Source organism: Leptodactylus fuscus, chromosome 9 (assembly GCF_031893055.1).
Source record: "Leptodactylus fuscus isolate aLepFus1 chromosome 9, aLepFus1.hap2, whole genome shotgun sequence".
NCBI lineage: Eukaryota > Metazoa > Chordata > Amphibia > Anura > Leptodactylidae > Leptodactylus > Leptodactylus fuscus.
In genome coordinates, this window is record NC_134273.1 from 81,614,609 (window position 1) to 81,636,786 (window position 22,178).

General features: G+C 46.1%; 1 protein-coding gene across 1 annotated transcript in view; it reads left to right on the forward strand.

Moving 5' to 3' along the window:
* The first annotated feature begins 755 nt into the window (after positions 1–755).
* PLXNB1 (plexin B1) overlaps positions 756–22,178 on the forward strand; it is an 84,324-nt gene continuing 62,901 nt past the window's right edge. Inside the window, exon 1 of the mRNA XM_075287474.1 lies at positions 756–1,146. The gene's annotated coding sequence lies outside the window, so the exon portion shown is untranslated. The remainder of the gene's footprint in view (positions 1,147–22,178) is intronic.

Below are 22,178 nucleotides of genomic sequence, written 5' to 3' on the forward strand. Positions count from 1 at the left end.
ATACAGTCAGTTGGTCTCCTCTCTCCTGTATATAGGCTGTCTCCAGTATATACATGTATACAGTCAGTGTGGTCTCCTCTCTCCTGTATATAGGCTGTCTCCTGTATATACATGTATACAGTCAGTGTGATCTACTCTCTCCAGTATATACATGTATACAGTCAGTGTGATCTCCTCTCTCCTGTATATACATGTATACAGTCAGTGTGATCTCCTCTCTCCTGTATATAGGCTGTCTCCAGTATATACATGTATACAGTCAGTGTGTTCTCCTCTCTCCTGTATATACATGTATACAGTCAGTGTGTTCTCCTCTCTCCTGTATATACATGTATACAGTCAGTGTGATCTCCTCTCTCCAGTATATATATATGTATACAGTCAGTGTGATCTCCTCTCTCCTGTATATAGGCTGTCTCCAGTATATACATGTATACAGTCAGTGTGTTCTCCTCTCTCCTGTATATACATGTATACAGTCAGTGTGTTCTCCTCTCTCCTGTATATACATGTATACAGTCAGTGTGATCTCCTCTCTCCAGTATATATATATGTATACAGTCAGTGTGATCTCCTCTCCCCTGTATACTGCTCTGACTCTCCTCCTGTATCACCAGCCCTCAGTCAGGTCTTTGAAGAGGCGTGGCTACTTGCTGAGTGTTAGGGCGTGGCTATGCAGATTTCCAGCCCTTAGCTGCTGCGGCAGTGAGCTGTGGGCGTGTCCTGAGGGCGGAGTCTTCGTTCATTGAGTTTAGTTGGTCGGCTCGGAGGCAGATTGGAGTCAGGAGGGGGACGAGCAGCATGGGAGCGGGCAGGGAGGGATGCTGAGGACGGGATGAGCCCAGAACAAGTCACTCTGAAGCCCCCAGGACATCGCTCAGGCTCCGGTAACTCCCTGGGATTCAGTAAAGCACAAGGGGAGACAAGTCCTTAAAATCGCGAAGGATCGAGGAATTCCCTAAGATGCAGGACTGGCTCGTGGAGGGGATGATGGGAGTGCGGGGTCGGTCAGGAGCCAGAAGTGGGTGAGAGACTCCCTATTGAAGTCATTGCACTCCAGCACCTACAGAGTTAACTACATTGCACACCTGCATGGTGGTCTGTGGATTATTACAGCGCCCCCTATAAAGAGAAGCGTGCACTCAGGTAAGTCCTGGCAGTGCCACTATGGCATAGCAGAGCCGGCCGGGGGTGCAGGTTAATGTTTCCTAATTCACTGGTCTCCTGCTTGTGTTTCTGGGGGAATTTTGCAGGCGCTTGTTCCCATGTACAGTGTGAAGGAGGCATGGGAAGGGTTAACCTGTTTGGTTTTTTTTTTTTTAACAAGCCCCTATAAAGTGTGCAGGGGCTTCAGCCGGGGGCTCTGGACCCTCTGACTGGGGCTTGTGGTGAAGTCGTGTAGCAATTTGCATATTTTGGCCTTGTCCCTGGTGGGCAGGGGGGCAACAAATGAAATTAGGAAATGTCGGATGTGAGGATAATTTCGGTAAATGAAGAGACCCCCAGCGGGTGTGATGTATGATCTCTCATCAGGATATTAATCTGGTTATCAGTCACTGTCCCGAGCTGAACCTCCCCGGAGTCTGGTGGTTGCATTCCATCATTGTATATAGCGCCCCCTGCGAGGCAGTGTATAGATGGTGTATATAGTCGTCTACGGCAGGTGTGACCAATGTGGGAGCGGAGATATAGTCAGGCGGTTATTAAAGATGGGAGTGTTCACACGGTGCAGTTTTTGTGAAAATCGGACAAGTTTTTACCGTTAGTTGCTGCGGTTTGTGGCTCTTCGTGTCAAACTCGTTTGTGGTTTTTGGTCATCTGAATATGCGCCAACAGCTGGGTGCAAGTAATCTGGTTGCATGACCAAAGATTACCGTATCGCCCTGCGACTCAAAAAAAAATTGAACCCCCCCCCCTCCCCCGACTCGTTCACTTACATAGTTAGTAGGTGACATCGTGGTCGTTGGTCATGCAGCCAAAGTCACCCCGTATCTGTAGCGTTGGACCCTAATCCGAACCTCGATCCCCATCTCCTGGTCTATGGGGTCCAGATCCTCCAACCATAACACAGACCCTGAAATTCGACCATCAAACTCTGCCGAGCTCCAACTTGCTCTGCCGCTGTCAGACAGCCCCTATATCTCAGCTTCTGGACCTGTGTGCAGTCTATGGGGGTTGTAGACAGTCAAATCTGAATTTTTAGGTACAAAATGATCCCAAGTCATTCCCGCTCTTTCTGTACGTGATATGGGAGTCTTGTTGTGTTTGCACTGTATATCGGCACTATAGTATGTGTATATATGTGCGGTATGTATGACCCAGACGTGATATTCTATCCTGACAAGTATCTTATGACATGGCCGGATCGCTTTCCTATTCCCAGTCTGAGTTACTATGTGGTTGTGTTGGCGGTTTACCCCAGTCTATGGTAGATGATCTGCCCCCCCGCTGGTCCCATCAGATGACATCCGTCATAGTCAGCGCCCAGGTAGTGACATTTGTCACCAAGTTACTTCATTGGCCGTCGTAACTTCATCCTTCTTCTACATAATGTAATATGGGGAGGGGGCGGGGGTTATCATGTGAATAGGGAAATTGCCCTTGAGTGATCTTGGTGGGACTGATAAATCTTGCCGGATTTTCGTTCTTCACGTTGAGTCTCTTGGGAAACGCACCTTCACGCCCGACGAGAAAAATAGGGTTTATAGAATCTCGGATGCCTTTGTGTTGGGGGTTGCGGAGCGTAGCGGAGTGATGGGACTGTCAGTAAACACTCAGCCTTGTTTGTGTGTTGTGGTGGAAATGAGACTATTGATGTACAGCCAGACAATCCATTTTAACCCTTGTGCATGACTGACCTCATGGACCTTCCGGATAATCGAGGCCGGCGCTTAGTATGGAGGCTTTGTCTACAGATCCTGGAGAAATATGGAATGATGGTCACCATGATGTGATCTAGAGGTCTCGTAAGACTGGTCTTCAAGGTAGATCTACCTGAAGGTCAAGTAGATGAGACCATGAATGGTGGATCTTCAGACCCATTTAGGAACTCTCCTACATCCTAAACTTTGTTGTTCCAATGGCAACCATAAAACAGGTCAAGATGGGTTATAGACCCTTGGGGAAAGTGATTGTATCTAAATGAGGTTGTCTTCTGCTGGGCCATTGTTGGGTTAGAATCTGAACCCACCAGAGGATCTTCCTACAAATGGACTTGTCTTGTGTAGAGCCGGGTCAGTCATGGGGTTGTCTTCTGCTGCACCATTATCGTCCATACTTTGGCCCATTTAAGGGTCCTCTGATGGACCAGAACAACTACCAGTTGGGGTTGTCTATTACTGGACTGTTCTGGTCTCCATGCCTAGGCCAGAAGATCCCCCAGCTCATCTCTAAGAACTTGTATTCCTCATGAAATAACAATTCTGGAGCATCTTTTCTCGGACTTGTCATCCCTCTGTTACTCTTCTTGGAAAAGCGATAAATTGACAACTGGGTGTTACCATTCCCCTCACCAAAAGGGTGTGTTCTTGCACAGTCTAGTACTCAACACTGATTGGATGGTGTCAAAGTGTGGAGGGACACACCCACAGCTGGGTAACACCCATTTCCAAGAGGAGTAACAAAGGGACATACTTCACTATGCAGCATGAATTAATATTTCGTAGGGATTTTTGGTGTTTATTCTAATAATTTAGTTGTAATATAAAAGATTAATCTTGAGTGGAGGGGCAGCAGATCCTATGGTGAGGTTGTAGACCGAGGTGACCTCAACTCCTTGCACTTGGTCGGCCATAACCGGAACTTTTTGATGATAAACGGTCTAAGAAAACTTGTAACTAAAAAAAGAGTCAAACCGTTTAAAGAAGAGGGGGGAAAAACCCCTTTGGCGCTTAGTGTAAGTTTTTGGTTGTGCCTCCTCTTCTGGAATGTACCATTGTGTCATCCCTGTGACATCCCCTGCCGCCCCCCATTACTATTCCATCTTCTCAGCTGGGTCTCAGCTTTTGTCCTGGGCATTGTCTGCAGAGCTGGAGGTCGTGCCAGGGGTTGCGTGTAGATGTTTGAATAACGCTGTGAGCAATTTGGGGTTAATAAGACACCGGGAGTAGTTAACCGGGCGCTTGTGGGTATTGCCAGGCGTGTAGTTAGTGACACAAGGGTAGCCTGCGGCCAAACCACATCGCATTTACACTTGCCAATCTACGGGGTAATGAGTTGTGCTAGTGGCGGTCTGCATTAAAAAAAGATGCTCCATCATGGCAGGCTGGGGAAGGAGCCATGAGATTCCTTTGTTCCCATTGTTGTGGGGTGGTGAATGAGCCGGGAGTTGGGGGAGGGTGTCCGAGGTGCTTATCATCTATTCAGCAACAGCTGCTGTCTGAATACCTTATCGCAGCGCGTTCCATGGGGAGGGATGGAGTCCGGGATGTGGCACTGAACTGGAAAATAGACAGCGCCAAGGCTCCTGGGCACTACCTGAGCCTGGCGCAGCCTGTCATAACTGGCACCTGCTGAAGATGGAGCTCGTGTCCCTTATGGCGTCCGATGGATTCATCTCATCTGCTGGGAAATCCTTAGGACTAGTAAATTTCATGGCAGAGTAGAGAACGCGGCGCGTTCTAAATTAGAACTTGCAGGGCGCATTTATTAGGATGTGCACAAGGACTAAAATGTTGCAAATTTTTGCAACTTTTTTGCCACTTTTCCAAAAAGGCAGAATGACAGGGGCGAAGGCTGGAAATCTATGTCTGCCATGAGCGCCCGGGCCTGGTGGAGGGTGCACCTCATTGTGAAGAGGGGTGCTCCTGTATAAAGTTCCCCCTATGTTCCACATGCAAGGCCACGTTTTGGGGGTAACAGCCGCACCTCCTGCGGTTCATCGGACATCAGGGCGCCATAGGTTTTGCCTCGATTATGAGTATACGCAGGACGTTTGGGGGTTGCCTCCGTAATTTGGGCTCTCGATACTATGCTCTCTGGACTTGGGCCGTACTCACGTGACTGTATAGTTTTTCACAGACCTAATGCTTCTGATCCACCACATTTTTTTTTTCCAAGTTATGTCGCCCTCGCATACCATGGCAGATGTCAGGGCAGTCCTCTCTATGGCAGTATGCAGCAGTTGTTCACATGGGGTGGGGGTGCGTGTACTCCGCTGGCAGGGTTACCCGGCCAGTCATGTGAATCCAAACACATCCATATTACCCATGCATGGCCGCCCTGCAATTAGTTCACATGGATATTGCATGTCTCCTTCCATAGGCCGCCTGTATATAAGCTAATGGCTCGCCAACAATCCCTGATACATATTTTATGTGCCGTTCTGACGTTGCGTGGCTGATCTGGTTACAGCACACGGATGGTGATGGATGGACACTAGTCCTGGACGTGACGTGTAGATGGTTCCCTTTAAATCCTTTAACGGGACATTAGTTCCATATTTTGTAGCCTGAGGGGACAGAGCAAGACACGGTCGTGACCCTTAAACCCTCCACTAGCCATCAATTTTGGTCCAAATAACAATTTATACCCTAGAGCTGAGTGTCTAATTCCTAGGACCCCTCTCTGTCCCATGTCTCCCACCTGTATGGTGTGATTTTTCTTCCCAAAACAGCGCCACCCTTGTCCATAGGCAATGTCTGGTACTGCAATTCAGCTGCATTCAATGCATTGGTAGGATAATCCCACTGTATAACATGGACAGTTCCTTTAAATGAGATGAGACCCATACAAGAAGCTTTTTCCTGCTACTTCACTGTCGCCTCCTGTTACCTCTTGTCCTAGAGCCGTGATTTAGCGTCGGCAGATTTGTGAACTTTGGATGGGCCGAGAGCCATTTGTAGATCCTCTGTCGCACAACTTGAGTAATGATCGTTCTATGCACAGAAGTCATAAGTCATGGCGAGCCGCTCTGCTAAAACAAACCCCGGGTGTCCATTTCCTTGCTAAGAATCCAAAATATGTCCAGCACTTCTCTTCTCGGTCACATTCCTTCCTGCAATTAACCTGAAGCACAGCTGAGGGATTCCGAACAGGTGTCCATTATACTGTCATGGCGGCCGCCCTCTGTCATGGCCACATAGCACTGGCTGCCGGAAGGTCAAAGGGTAGCCGTCACCGGACAGATACTAAAGAGGGCTCACATAGTAAATCCAGGAGGGTGGGGGGGGGGGGGGTTGCACCATCTGAGTAGGCGACAGTATGTAAGGAAGTTTGGGGGGGTTATGTAGCCTTTGAAGTCGTCTTAAGGCATCTTATTATGGCCTCCTTGTCGCGGTACAATGTCGCTATACTTCATGGCGTATAGTTCATACATGTTCTTGTGTGGATTCTGTTTCAGCAAGAATTTTAATAGGAGCAGGGTGGAAGTACATGGCTCACGTTACCTGGTCGCTGCTCCTAGGGGGGTATAATTTAGGCGACGGTTCCTTGGTGCGATACGTCTTTATATAGTGGTTTTATTGCATCATTATTAGGATCTTGTAGCGCTTGCACTTATGGCTTTTGCATCTATGAAAGTTTCTTCTAGTTCTTTTATATCTAGTATGTTCTTGTAGGTCTTGCATCCCTTTGGTTTGTATAGGTTTGCACCTTTTGGAGGATTTTATACGTTTTGCATCTATGATAGGTCCTTCATAGGTTCTCAAAGATCTTGCAAGCTCTATAAAGGACCTACTATAGCTGCAAGACATATAAAATCCTTCCAAGGATGCAAGATCTACATAGGACCTACTAGAGAGGCATCTCTAGTAATTGTCTTGCACCTAGGGTAGGTCCTAACAAATTTTCCAACTCGGGAAGGATTTTATACGTTTTACATCTATGATAGATCCTTCATAGGTTCTCAGAGATCTTGCAAGCTCTATAAAGGACCTACTATAGCTGCAAAACATATACAGTCCTTCCAGGAATGCAAGATCTATGAAGGACCTACCAGAGATCCATCTCAAGAATATTTGTCTTGCGTCCTAACAAATTTTCCATGTGTGGAAGGATTTTATACATCTATAGTAGATCCCTTATAGATTTTGCATCTTCAATAGGTTCTTCAAGGTCTTGCAACCGCAGTAGGTTCTTCTAGGACTTGTAGCTCTGGTAGGACCTTATAGATTTATGGCCATTTCAGCCAGGCCTTAGATTTGTAGGTTCCCAGGAAACTATCCGCACCGTCGGCAGGAAAGGTGCAGTCGTCATTCTTTGCTTGCACCAGCTCCTTTGTGCTCCCCAGGCATGTCTCATTTCACACATCACTGCCAGTGTCATGTCAATATTTGGGCACCATTAAACCCCCTCCATCGCCCGGGGTCTTGTAAATTATGGCTCATGCTGATTGTGAGAGTTCCTGTCTGCATTGCACAACAGGAAAAAAAAAAATCCAGGAACATTTTTTGTATCTTTTCATTTGTGCTCGTCCACCAGAGCGAGACCCTTGACTCCTTAAATGTTTCTGGGGAAATCTGGCTGACAACCAGCACGGTTACCTTTCTAGCCCGTTGGAGTTGTCACCCAGCTTTCTCGTAGTCCTGATCCATTGAGGGTAGACAAGCAAGTCTTTTCCTGTAGCAATCCATGATCAAGCAGCTAAAGTCCTGGAAAGATGGGTAACAATGGTCGCCGTGTTAGTCGCCACCCAGCTTTCCCAGAAAGAGACAGAAAACCAGAAGTGGACGATATGTAACGGTTAATATTCTGATCCCAAAAAATATCTGCAACGTTCCGGCTAGGTCACCCAATTCTGCGAGAGGAAATGACTGCCGGTTATAGCTGCAATTGGACCCCAAGTGACGCTTGTAAACACTTGACCTCGGTGGAGATCTGCCAGAGAAGCCGGCGCGTTGTGTAGTGCGATTGTTAGGGGTGAATTAGGAACCTTTCACTCATAGTAAAAGCTTAAAGCAATGAAATAACTTTGTAAAAATAAAGAATTTACAGGGCACATGTTCCCCTTGTACCACCATGACCTCCGTATCGTGGGACCCTCCGCCACTGACTTCATACGTAACCTTCGCTTATGGTTACACAGTATATAGAGAATGAATATATTGTATGGAGTTTATTTGTTAGGACTTCTAGAAGATTTACTTACACCGCTGAAGAGTCGTAAACTGCAGATGCGCCTCCCCCCTCCCTCCCACAGCACAGCGCTGCACATTGCATAGTGGCCGTACTTGGTACTTGGTACTGGAAAACCCCTTTAAGGTGGCCATATGCATCAGATGAAGTTTGACCAAGTAGTGTAGAGGCTGCAGCGATCACCTGAACGCTGCGGCCTCTTCAAACAGCTGGTTGGTGGGGTCCTGGGTGTTGGGGCCCATCCTAAGGATCATCAATGAAGTCTCCTAAATGACTTAACCCCTTTACACTTCAACATGCACCATTCTTTTGTTCTGCAAGGAATTAAGGCGTCACTTGAAATGTCTAATAGCAACTCGCTCCATATTAAAGACTGTCGTACACTTAACTGGGCTGAGCGTGCATGTGTAAGAAGTGGAAAGTGGAGATCTAGAGGAATATCTGTTTGGCTCAGGTTATGGCTACCTTTAGAGTAGCATTATCCTTCTATCCAACTTGGTGCGTGAGCAAGTATTGGGGTGTCCTTGCTTGAGATAGTTGGGGTGACCTTCATGAACCAGCCCAAGAAGGAGCCACCATGTTATATCATGGGGCCTCCACTTCTCATGGTTCTTGGTTGAGATAGTTGGGGTGACCTTCATGAACCAGCCCAAAAGGAGCCACCATGTTATATTATGGGGTCTCCACTTCTCATGGTTCTTGGTTGAGATAGTTGGGGTGACCTTCATGAACCAGCCCAAGAAGGAGCCACCATGTTATATTATGGGGCCTCCACTTCTCATGGTTCTTGGTTGAGATATCTGGGGTGACCTTCATGAACCAGCCCAAGAAGGAGCCACCATGTTATATTATGGGGCCTCCACTTCTCATGGTTCTTGGTGTTGGTCCACACGACCAGTCCTCCTTGAGCTGACCACCTTGGACCTATAGACTCTACATTTCAGTCTTGTATGTTGTCTTATCTCCGATGACGCAACGTTGAGCATTTCGTGCTGCAGAGAAATGTACAGAAGGTCAGTCCTTACTCCACGTCTACTAATCTCTTGAAGGTCTCTAGGGCTTAACTCCATTTGTCACCGGTTTCCCTGTAACTTCTCACATCTGGCCTCTGGTAATCTGTCACTGCTTGGTTTGTCGTTCTTTGTATTTCTGGCCTTGGAACGTCTAATCATTAAACTCCATTTAGTTTCTTAACTTAATAAGAGCGATTCAGTGACGTCCAGGGGCGGCCCGTACCCAGAGGCCGAGCCCGGGTGGTATTCATTCAAGAGCTCCATCACATAACTTGTGTAACAAAGCAAACCATGGCCGGCCCTCTTGTATAACGTATGAAATAATCCACTTGTAATCCGAGAGCTGCAGAAATCTCAAGAAGGCTCAGGATCATCTGAAGAATTTCCCGTTTTGGCCGATCTTGTTCTGGAACTTTGTCGTTTTAGTGGCGGTCTCGTTGAGGGGAAGTCTGAGGTCAACCAAATTTTTGGAAGCCGCTTTACGACATATCTATTGATTTGACTATATCTTCTATGAAGAATTATATGTCTCCATGGTAAGAGACTGCAAACCAACCCTGTATAGTCTGATCAGGCCGTCAAACTTCCTTCTGTATGCGAATACACATTCAATGGGGTGGCAATACAACGGGAAGAGTGCAAGGCCTGAAAGTATTTTCCCACGCAGTGTGATGTTAGTTGTCGCACGTGTTTAACGTATTTTTTAATGTGGTGGTGGTGCGACTCCCTATCTGCTATATGCGGTGCGCGGCTCCGTGTCACCGTGCCCTTGTCTAGTCATCTTTTGCTAGTTAAGGTCAATACTATTAGCAGGGAGCGCAGCACAATGTACAATATTCCCCGGCACCCTACAAAAATCAATTGTGACATGGAAAAAGAAAGAGATAAATTGCTTGACCCACGCGGTCTGCTCTCCTTCCACCGGCGGTAAAACCTCAGACGCAATTTGATAATTGATTTTCTTTTATTTTTCCCCTTCAGTATTACAAAGTCTTTGCGTGGAGAATAATAGTCTTGTTATTTTCTGTACATTAACACATCATATAATTTATTGGGCTGTGTCGCCCTCCTATACGATTTACTACGCTTATTACCATTACAGAGCGGAGGAAGCGGTGGAACGGTTGTCCATAGGAACTAATCAGATTTCAACTCTTACAAACAGCGCCACACCTGGCCATGGGTGTGTGTGGTATTGCAGGTCAATGCCCATTCATTTCCTTGTCCTGGTCTAGGAGCCAGAACAATCCACTCCGGTAGACCCAACTAGTTTTGGATTTCTTAGTCTGCAGTTCCTTTGAAGTTTCTACATGTAATACTCCTTATCTCCTGTAGTGGCCACTGCAGGCAATGTGTATAGCTCAATGAAGCTTCCCCCAGTGATCGCTGCCGATCAACAAGGATTAGCGCCTGCTTTAGATCAGATAATCCCTTTAACTTTCGTTAAAATGGAAACTATTTACTGGATCGCATGTTTATCAAGAAACAAAGATGACTCCTTCCTTCTTTCCTGTTTCAAGGATTAATTTTTCCATGCAGATAGAAAGATGAAAGCTAATGATCAATAGGACCGTGATGGCTTTCATATAGGACACCCCAGAGTGTATAAAACTAGAATATGAGAAAGCTTGGCAATACAATTTTCACGTAAAAATCAGGACATCAAGGTGATCATTTTGTTACTTAAAGGAATACGCTTCTTAAAGGGAGTCTGTCACTAGAACTAGCATATTAGTTCAGCTCTGCAGATAGATAGGTTAGGGTCACCTGAAGCCAACCTTGTTATCCCCTTGTGAATCGGTATCTCTGTCCCTGAGATATCGCTGTTTTTGTCGGTGTGTAGGTCGCCGCCATTGCTTCGAAGGGCTCATTTGCATATTGAAAAAATGGTGATATCTTTGCAACGGAGGCACCGATTTACAAGGGGAAAATTTTGTTTGATTCAGGTGACCTTAACCTATCTATCTGTCGGGTTGGGTGATATGCTTGTTCTGGTGACACACTCCCTTTAAAAGCATTTTATTACCATTGACTTTTTTTGGATCATGACCTCTAGTCTATCGTATGTCAAATTAAAGGAATTTACTGTTAACTGAGAGGCCAAATGATGATCTCCTCTGAAAAAGCTTGTTCATTTGGCTGGTACGGGCAATGGGGTGGGTCTGAGGACTCGCCGCAGACTGGCATCCGTACTCCCATGCCTACCAATTAGAAAAAAATGCTCTGCGTCTGCTGAATTAACTCCAATAAGCGGAGAAGCCCCCGGTGTCAGACCTCCGACACATCAAATAATATCCTTGATGCGCATTCCTAAACCTACTCCCAGGCACAGACCACGCAACGCCTGTAAACTGCAGAGCTGGCATCTTTCGGGGTAGATGAATATGTATTAGGTAAAATCTACATTTTAAAGTAAAATACGGCAATGCAAGAATATGAAGTGCGGTTAAAGCGTCTGACGGCTCCAACTCCTGGAAGTTAGAGAAAACTTCTATTCGGGAGAAGAAGCTGCTGCTAGTTCTCCCTTCCTCCATACTCTTCATTGAGCGGGGGCCTACTTTAGTCCTCTAGGGATGTAGGTTAGTCGTCCACTGACTGTGGGGGATTGTTCTATCCAAAATTTGTGGGTCCAACGCTCCCCTAGAGACAGATGCTGGGTGAGTGAAGGATTAGGCGTGCTGGATTTCAACATGTCCCATCATTTTGCTCTCAGAAGACCAATGGAGTCTGACATTGACTTGCTCCACTCTTCTCCCTGGAAAGGACATGCATGCTCGACCAAGCACTTAAAGGGGTTTTCCATATATTAATGACCCGTCCCTAGGCTAAGTCATCAGTATGTGACCTGTGGGGATCCGACAACCCACACCAGGACCCCCCCCCCCCCCCCCCCCCGCTGGTTGTAGAGACTGCAGTGTTAAGTTGAACAATGTGGCCCTATTCACCCAATATACGAAGCATAGTGCCATCCATATCGTAGAGGCTATACTTAGTATTGCAGCTGAGACGTATTTGCTTGAATGGGGCTGAGCTGCTGCTGTACAATGTCACCAGCACTGGGTGTCACAACCCCCCATGGATCCTACATTGATCATCTATCCTCCGGTCCGATCATCAATATACAATTCTGGAAAAGCCGTTTTGAAGGGATTGTCCAAAATTCGTAAATAAATATAATTTTTATTTTCCCCAGAAACAGCGCCACCTCTGTCCATGGTTGTGTCTGGTATTGCATTGAAATAAATGGAATCTCACACGCGCCCTATGGAGTGATGCGGTGCCCAATTTGGGAGAACTGCTCATAGTTGATCGACTATAGATGCAAATGTATTTTATTGGTCATACTGACCATAACACTTGCCGACTACTTTCATCTCCTGTCTCCAGCTCTGACAACTTCCAGAAAGGGTAACACCGGTTTGCAGGTATCTTGTTGTCAGCTCGTCCTATAATCCTAAATTTTTCAGTATCTTACTCCTTTAAGATGTCTTGTAGGAAGTCTCGGCGCTGGCCCGCCTGACTCTTGTTCTACCTTCTTTCGGCTTTGTTCCCCTCTCACACCTTCGGAGGGGAGGCAGCGCTGCTACCATCTGGTTGAAAGAACAAGGGAGGGGGATGCAGGGACATGGGGGAGGGCCGGGAGCCAAAGAATATGTGGCCAAGTAGAAATCTGGCTGGTGGGGGAGGAAGTAGAAGGCGAGCGGTGGGTTTGGGTTGTGCGTAGATGAGACGCTGAGCACCTTGCTTGTAGTGGGTGACATTTTTGGGCTGATTTGGAAATAGATTATGGGAACCTAGAGCGATACGTTGCGGCCGTGGTGGAAATTTTAGGAATATTCCTATGCGGGAGTCTTTGTAGGGTCTGTACTGTTTACCCTGGACACATGTGGGTTGCCCCAGGTGTTCCTGTTTAACTCTTGCCGCTCATACTGGAACGTTAGGTGGGTGATGGGAAGATCAAATCTGTGCAAAAATTTGGAGTATTCTGCAGGGAAATTCTTATAATCCGGTATCTAATGGTGTTTTGCATTTTGTTAGGATAATGGATCCATTCCAGATTACCCAATAGGCTTTCCGTGGTTTCTGGGCCGCAATGTCGGGTCTGCAACGTGGTAGGTGGCGGTCATTATAAGGCTGGTGTTGAGTCCTTTGGGCATGTCTAGTGATCAGGGAGCGACAGCTACTTCTACACCCTTATGACTATACCCGTGTACTCTGGCATGGTGTCAGACATCGGCACATAGGAAATGACTCACAGCCCCCCGCCATCTGTACCCATCCTGTGACATCCTCTTTCATTGCATTGTAAACTTTACTGTGGCCATTGTGCACACAGGACACGTCAGCAATAGCTTATCTGCAAATCGCCCCATAAAAATAGACCCACACTCATCTGCAGGTGGGGATTCTTATGGGGCCATGATATAGTATGGGCCGACTATACAGAACATGGGCCCTCTGGCGTGTTGTGGTTAAAGGGGTTTGTCAGGTCTCTTCAATGGATGTCCTCACCTTACGATCTGCGGGGTTTGTAGTTGATCGGTCACACGACTTGTTCATGGCTCTGTCCCATTCAAGTGAATAGGCTGAGCTGTGATGCCAGCTATGCTATGGATGGCGCTGTGCTTGGTTTTCTTCGAAGAGGCCGCAGTGCTCATCCAATCGTCTTATCGGTGGGAATCCCGAGTATCCGACCACTGGCGATCTTCGAGATGAACTGTTCTAAGGAGACGTCCTGAATTGATAGGCCTGGAAACCGATGTGACGCTAAACTTGCATCCCTGTTATTCTTCAGATCGCTGGCGCTCGCAGAAGTCGGACAGAACTTTGGTAAAAATGATTCCTTTTTGTGCTAGTAACAGCGCCACTCTACCCATAGGTCATATCTGGTATTGCAGCTGAGATGTAATATCAGTCCTGGCTGTTTCTAGGTTAACTATAGGACTGTGCTTTGAAGCTGCTTTTCCGAACGGCGCGGTATCTGGGCCGCATTCAGCAGCGGTCAGAAATCTCCGGTGATGGATGAATGTTTACCTTCGCCTCTTTCGAAAACAATCTAGAACAACCAGCGGCTGAAATGTCATTGACCGCTCCAAAATTAACCGATTAATGATGAGCAGAGTGGGGGATCAACTTGCACAAAAGGTTTTGTTCGCGCACAAAAGCGGCTGAAATAATAGACATTTAGGTTCGTGAGTGGAGAGAAAAATGTAAAATGCCTTCTGTGGTCTGGTGAGGACAGGGCGAGGGGGGGGGGGGCTGAGGACCCCTTTAAATATTCGCTGCGGAGCAGAAACGCACAGCGGAGCTGCAGTAAAATAGACCAATTTTGCCGATAAAAGGCTTTTTTTTACTGCTTGTAGCGGCCGTGTCGTACAGATCCCGGGAACCCAGCAGAGCTTTGTTCAGGCGAACGGCCTCAGATAGATTTTCTAGGTTTACAGCGGAGACCGGAGGATAGAATAAAAAATTAACCTCCTGACTGCGCCATATCTCTGCGCCTCAGTGCTCGGCAATGCCCCTCCGGGGGCAACAGCTAAATAGGATGTAATGTAATGCACTTAGTCACTTCTTCATCTCCGCACAGCAAGCCAGGCCTGCAATGTTAGTAAGAGGGTAGAGTGGAAATTTTTGCAAATTTAATTTTTTTGGCTTTCTAAATTTTTAGGCTCGTTTACATAGAGATCAATGACGGCTGAAATAATAAACTGAAATGTATGATGGATCGTACAAATGCAAACGGCCTCCTCCCTTTTTCACGTCCATTTTATTCATTGGTCAAGTGAATGATATAAAAAAAAAAAAAAAAAAAAAAAAAAAATCGGATCTGAATGGAATCTTAGTATCCTATTAATATTATAAATGTGAAAGTTTGTGGGTTTGTGAGTTTGTGTGTGTTTGGATGTTCGGATGTTTGTTCCTCAATCACGCAAAACCCGCTTGACCGATTTGGCTGAAATTTTCCACAAACATAGTTAATACACCCAATTGCGCAATAGGCTACTTTTCGTCACAATAGCGCACATACGTTTGTGCCAGGACCCCCACAAAACCCAAACTCACACCACTATCTCTGCAATCTCACACACTTTGGACCATAGCAAACCACAAAATTCATATTGCCCTCTGCAGCCTCGCCCCTCACCCCACACAATCACATATACATATACTTTACCATTTTGCCCCTCTCCTTACCGATACTCCAGGAGGTTCTCTTTAACACTCCGGAGCAGCCATGTTTGCCGACCCCCACCGCTCTGACAATCCGCGACACCGCCCACCCATGTCAATACCCCTAGGAGGTCTAATAAATGCAAAAAAAAAAAGTTAAAAAAAAAAGTAAAAAAAAAAATAAAAACAAATAAAAAGGATTAAAAATTCAAATCACCCCCCTTTCCCTAGAACACATATAAAAGTAGTTAAAAACTGTGAAACACATACATGTTAGGTATCCCCGCGTCCGAAATCGCCCGCTCTACAAAGCTATACAAATATTTTTCCTTTTCGGTAAACGCCGTAGCGGGAAAAATGGTCAAAAGTGCCAAACCGCCGCTTTTTCACTGTTTTGATTCTGATAAAAATTTGAATAAAAAGTGATCAAAGCAATAACATTTCCCGAAAATGGTAGAACTACAAAGTACACCCGATCCCGCAAAAAAAGACGCCTTATGCATCCCCGTACACTGACGTATAAAAAAGTTACGGCTGTCGGAATATGGCGACTTTTCAAAAAATAATTTTTTAACATAGTTTTGGATTTTTTAAAGGGGTCAAAATGTAACTAAAACCATATAAATTTGGTATCCCCGGAATCGTAACGAAGCACAGAATACAGGGGACATGTCATTTTGGTTGCACAGTGAACGCCGTAAAACCAAAGCCCATAAGAAAGTTGCAGAACTGCATTTTTTCTTCAAATCCACCCCATTCTGATTTTTTTTCCCTGCTTCCCAGTACATTATATAGAATAAATAATGGTGGCATCATGAAGAAAAATTTGTCCCAGAAAAATTAAGACCTCATATGACTCTGGGAGCGGAGAAATAAAAAAGTTATGGGGTTTAGAAGGAGGGGAGTCAAAAACGAAAAACCAAAAGCAAAAAATGCCATCGGCGGGAAAGGGTTAACTTCAAATCCCTCTGTCCCAAAGTCACTATGTAAAGTTTCTCACAACACCGAATATATAGCAGCTCAAATACAAATTACATCCAACACAAAAGTCTCACGGATTCTCTTAATTACAGAAAAAACAAGATACAAAGTTACATTTCATATCCCATACCTTATACACAGTACGAAAACCTTACCCGCGCCTGTATATACCCACTGCTACAATCACCGCAGACCAAGTCGCGGGTACCAGCTAGTATATGATAAGGATGGTTGCCCAAGGTGCCTGCACGATTCAAGGGTCAAGAGGTTCATTGTGAATTTTGGGTATCCTGTCTTGCTGGATGAGGTAGACCGGGGACAAATAGTATCCAGGGCCGTGTCCTCGGGTGCCGTGGTTTATCGCCTCCAGTATTTGGGTTATAAAGCTCCTAAGACAACATGGTGGCTGACTGCTGAACACTGTTGCCCTGCAGCCCTAGGTTTGAAGCCAACAAGGACAACCTTTGCAAGGCATTTGTATGTTCTGCTTGTGTTGGTATGGGTTTCCTCCACTTGCTATATGTACGTTGTTGGGGGGAAAATCTTGTAGGATGAGGTTCACGTTTGCACCAAAGGCTTTGTCGCAGAATCCATGCTGTTTGATGGGGTGAACACAGAAGCCTGTAACGCTGTTCTTCCCATAGGGTTAGTCTTCTTTATCTCTGGTGTCCATCACGTGATGGCTCTGGCTCTCCATTGGTTTTGTTTTTCTTCTTCTATGGCAGAACAGCAAAGAAAAAATTGCAATGCACTTGTATTGCTTCTTGTCATCAGGGCGGACGTTCAGGTGGCCATACACATTACAGGGGAGTTGGCTGAAGCTGTCAATTTTGGAAGTTGTTGGAGCAAAGAAGGATCAGGCATGTTGGCGATCAACATGTCCAGGTAAGCTGCTGTCTGAGTCCATCAGTGGTTTGTACCCTAAAGTCATTGAAACTACAAGTTTCATCCTGTGCATGGTAAAACGAAAACCTTTAACCCCTTATTGTTTGGCAGTGGCCACACAGAATCGATTGTGACTGCCATGTGGCTTTAGGCAAACTGTGCCGACCTGGTGTTTGCCGAATCACACCCGCATCTTGCTTCTTTTTGGACGCCCAATGACCATAGTCCTTGTTTGCCCCCTTTCATCATGTAGTGACACACTAGAACACTCAACCAACTTGGGGCGAGTTGACCCTTGTTATGGCCAGTGCAACACATCAAAAAATTGAATTAACCCTTGCATTGCACTGCCACGTCTGGGCTTTAGACTGAATTTGGCAAACATAACCCCTCCAAAAAATGCAGTGTGCGGCGTTGTTAACTGTATCTCCTGCAGATGTAATGTGAGCGCGAACCTCCGGGGGCCCGAGGGCTTATTTGCATAATTACAGAGTTTACCCACATAGACAAATGCACTTCCATTTAACATGATAAATTGTAAATTGGGTTCGTTTCTCCCTGACCTGATGGGACTTCTCTAGTCACGACTGTCAAGGCGTATTTAAGGGAGGGGGTCGCTTAAATATGTAGTTCATTTGTACAGAGCCATGTAGCGAGTGCTCGGTTACTCTCATCATGTATTCATGGCACGGCCTGAAACAAAGAACGCTTAGCCCCCTGTTTATGTTGCGCACATAAATGGAGACCCAGGAAAATTGGCCGATCAGACCTCCGGCTCCTGACTTTTAAAGAGCCCCCTCCAGCCCCCAAGGCGTCTTGGCTGAGAACGCAGTTCAGTCTTGGATTAATTTCTGTTAAATTCTGTGTCTTTCGTTTCTTGCAATATTTGACCATTTTAAGTAAAATCCATAATTCATTGATCTTGTTTCAATTATGTGGCGGGCCGAGGAGTCCCCGTGATCCGGACTGTAATGAATTCATTCTTGTAAGATGAAGAAATTGACAAAATATTCACACACGGAGCGAGGGCATTGTCTCTGTGCACTTGTTGTGGTCGCTTTGATGCCCGTTGCCATTGCCTGTTTTTGGTTTATGGCTTGTAATTGATGGAAATCTAAAATTGTCATCACATCATAAGGGACAATTATGGGAAGCTGAATGTGGGTGCAGGGAGGTCCTCGTAGCTGGGGAAGCGTACGTTACCAGCCCCTTGGTCTTAGATAACCTTCTACAATGCCTGCAATGGATCGGGATAAAAAACGCACATCTCACACCAGGGTCAGGCTTGCCCACAAAAGGATTTTCCAGTCCGCCGAGGTTCGGACACCCTAATACAATAAGACCATGAGCCTTAGGACCCATAGGTCCCACCAAAGACCACCCCATTGGAAGAAGACGTGTTCTGCGCCTTGGGATAGCTTCTTCTGGGACTGAAGTCCATTGTTGACTCCCCCTTTCCTTCCCCATGTCCATATCATGGACCATAGATCTCCAGACCAAAAAAAGTGGAGAGCCCATAACTGAACTGGCACCTGACCCAATGTCCGATCTCATCTTCTCAGTCAGAAGGTTTGATACCAACCTCCGAACTTCCAAACCCATTAGCTTGTTGTTCAACCTACTTGTAGGGACCTTCACTCAATGGTGTAACTAACAGGGGGTGCCAGTAAATAAGGTGGGGGTGCAACACTATAAAAGGTAAGGATAGTGGTGTCTATTGAACTTAGGAAGTGTTGCATCAGTGTTTATTTTGTATATGATGACATCACTGTGTGCAATATCCCAGTACTGTGACATCATCCTGTGTATAATCCCTGTACTATGACGTCACTGCTGTGACATCACCCGGTGTATAATCCCTGTACTATGACATCACTGCTGTGACATCACCGATTAGTGTGTCTCGTGCCATCACTGGGCACATTTTACTGCTATGACATCACTATATGCATTCTGTTACTATGACATCACTGGACACATTCTCACTACTATGACATCACTGCCCATTTTACTCCATAATGGTGACATCACTGTGTATGGTAGTGATGCCCGACTTGAGGTTTTGCCCACTGTTACATGTCGCGCCCTTGTCTGCCCAGTATATACTGCTGACGCATACAATGACTTCATTCAGTGACTTCTTGTATAATGACTGAGGATGCAAAAGTAAAATTCCCAAGTCCTATCTAATTGTGAATTTTTTTTTCAAAAATAGTGAATAATATTGATCAAAGGGTTAATGGGACCTGCTGTCTTTGGGTGCATGTCAGCGCTGTAAATTGGGTGGAATGTCGGCCCGGCGGCGGCCTGCTGCTGTGATTCCATCTTACACCCACTCTGCCAGTACACTGGAGATAGCAGGCCCAAAATAAACAGTGATAATACAGTTCAGCTGGGCCGTGACTTGCCGAGACGACCAAAACGTCATCAGACTATTGTGCTCCGGCCGTAGTCTGTGACTCCAGGTAAACTTGTCAGATATCCCTTGTGCTGAAGGCAGGGGTGTAGCCATAGAGCAGAGGTAGTCGTCACACCGGTACCTGGTGCCTCAGGGGGGGCAAAAAACACACATGGGAGGCCCAGGTCCAAATATCACGTTGGTTCCTGGAGGCGCCTAGTTAACCCTCTAGCACAAGGAGACATTTTTATGGTAGCCGGCCAAGAGCTCACTGCTCATTAGAGCTGGAACATCTGGCTTAGCAGCGCCCCCCACCCGGGGACCACCTGTAAGTAGAACTAGTCGTAGACGTGAGCCAGCTGTTGTCTAACACTTGACTGACAGGTATTTGCCCTGATCCTGTGAGCCTATAGAGGTAGATCAGTGGGACTACTCCGGTGAGTGGCGGCGCTTATCTTAGCGGATATGTGAAAATCCAACATGGGGACATCGGAGCAAGTCATGGCTGGCCTGATATGTATAACTGACGCATCCTCGGACATAGAGGGGTTCTACAGGAACTTTGGTCACCTTCAGTTCTTTAAATTTGCCAAAATGGATGTACCCTGTCTGCAATATGACCAGACTCTAAAAAGATAGCCATGCCTCTAGCGCCACCTGTTGGAAGGTAGCTATCCTTTAAGTCGGTGTGTAACCCTTTAATGGGCATTGCAACGTGACTAGAATGTAAATCCGTGCTGGGCGTTCACGGGAGAGAGCTGCTGGGGTCTTGTAGTGGCCGAGCCCCATTTTCATTGGGTTTGGACTGGGTCTCCGATGGCGGCCACTCATTTGGTGTAAGGGGACTGATGGGCCATAACTTAATATAGGTAACATGGCATCATACTGATACTCTATAGGACCTTGAGTGAATTGGTGCAATGATCAGTACGAGGAGGACAACGGGCCCTTCTTACTCCTCCATTGAGCCCCCTCACGATACGTATTGCCTTGAATGTTGTTACCCTTCCAGAACATGACCCTCCTTATGTAAGTGCCATAAAGTGTCAGGGTCGGGGTATTTACCCATGAAGAGTTAAGAGTTTTCCTAAAAAAGTGTGAAAAGTCTAAGGTTATATAAGCAGTCACAGGCTGGGCCTAAGAGTCTAAGAATTGCTTCACCATCTTGCACGTCTTGAAAGTTTACACCCTCGGCCCCGGGGATCAGAGCTCTGTAATAGCAGATTTGTGCGATATACAATCTTTCCCGGTGAGTGAAATCTGCGGGGATTTTAGCCAGGAGGACAATATTTTGCAGTAGATAAGTCACAACGGCTGACGTTTTAATTCAGCTGGAAAATCCTTAGGTCTGGATCTTGACTTACCTGAAATATCAATCAAGTCCTATTAACATTGTATATAATGACCTGGTAATGGCAGAGGTTGTCTGTAATACAAGGCATGGGGGCTGTATATATGGAGCGCTGCAGGTATTGCACAATTGGTGCCTACTGAGCAGGTGCCTAGTATCTAGAGAACAGTGTCGGCCATAGTGCCCTCAATGACTAGGCCAGCCATGGTGCCTCTAAATGGTTTTTCAACACCCTTAAAGGGGAGTTTTACCACCTCCACCAACTTCAACGCTTTGTATCCTTGAGTAGGTTCCCTTACGCCGATTCAGGTATGGTTAGATTTTTTTTTTTCTCTAGCCCCCACTGTTCCTGAGCCATCGGTGTCTATTTGGCACTAAAATTAAGCTCTGTCAGGTGGGTGGTCCCAGAATGGAGCATGTAGTCTGGGACCGCCCACCTCACCACAGACAGCCTAATTGTGCTGAAACTAACAGAATTGATTACTCAGGTATGGTGGGGGCTACAGGGAAAATTCCAGCTACATTGGTGTCAGTGCAGCAGCAAGTTTTATAGGATACAGAGAGTTGGTGGATGTGGCGAAAGATCATCTTTAAAGAAGTTTTCCAGAATAGGTCATCAGTATGTGATGTGTCGGGGTCTGCTTAACGTCCCCTTAATGGTATCAACCACAGTGACCCCACAACAATGGGAACCTTGGAGCCTTTCTAACAATGTTAGCTGCAATGCCGCCATGTTCTTCTCCATTCTCCTATGTTTAGCTCTTCTTCTATAGATGTGTGTGGTGTCATTCATAGTTCTCCCATAAGTGTCACCCCAGTACCCCAATACCCGTGTTAGACATGGACTTTGTTTACAAGTCCGTCTTCCTGACCTGAAGAAGGGCAAATGCTTGTAAATTACAATCTTTAACTTTTTTTTTTCTTAGTAAATTTCCTTTCTTGTGCTTGTAATGCATTAGGTGACGCCTGCTCATGCATATAGAGTTGCGTTATTTTGCCCTCCTCCCCGCCCTGAATCCCAACCCATTAAGACTATTTACACGGCATTAACTGTAGGGATTATTTTGCGGTGTGTTACTTACAGAAGTGCTTTGTACCCGGTGGTGGGGCCGCACTCCCTGCACTTTGGGTCCTGCCTTCTCTCATCTGGATCAAGGCTAATGCAGACATAAGGCATGATGGGGCATAATTGTGTATTCATTCACTCTCCGGGGAGTATATGGAAATTGACACGTTTCTGACTCATTACACCAATATGATGGGTCCAGTCTGCAAATGGTTCATGTTCAGAGGATGAATGGGCTGC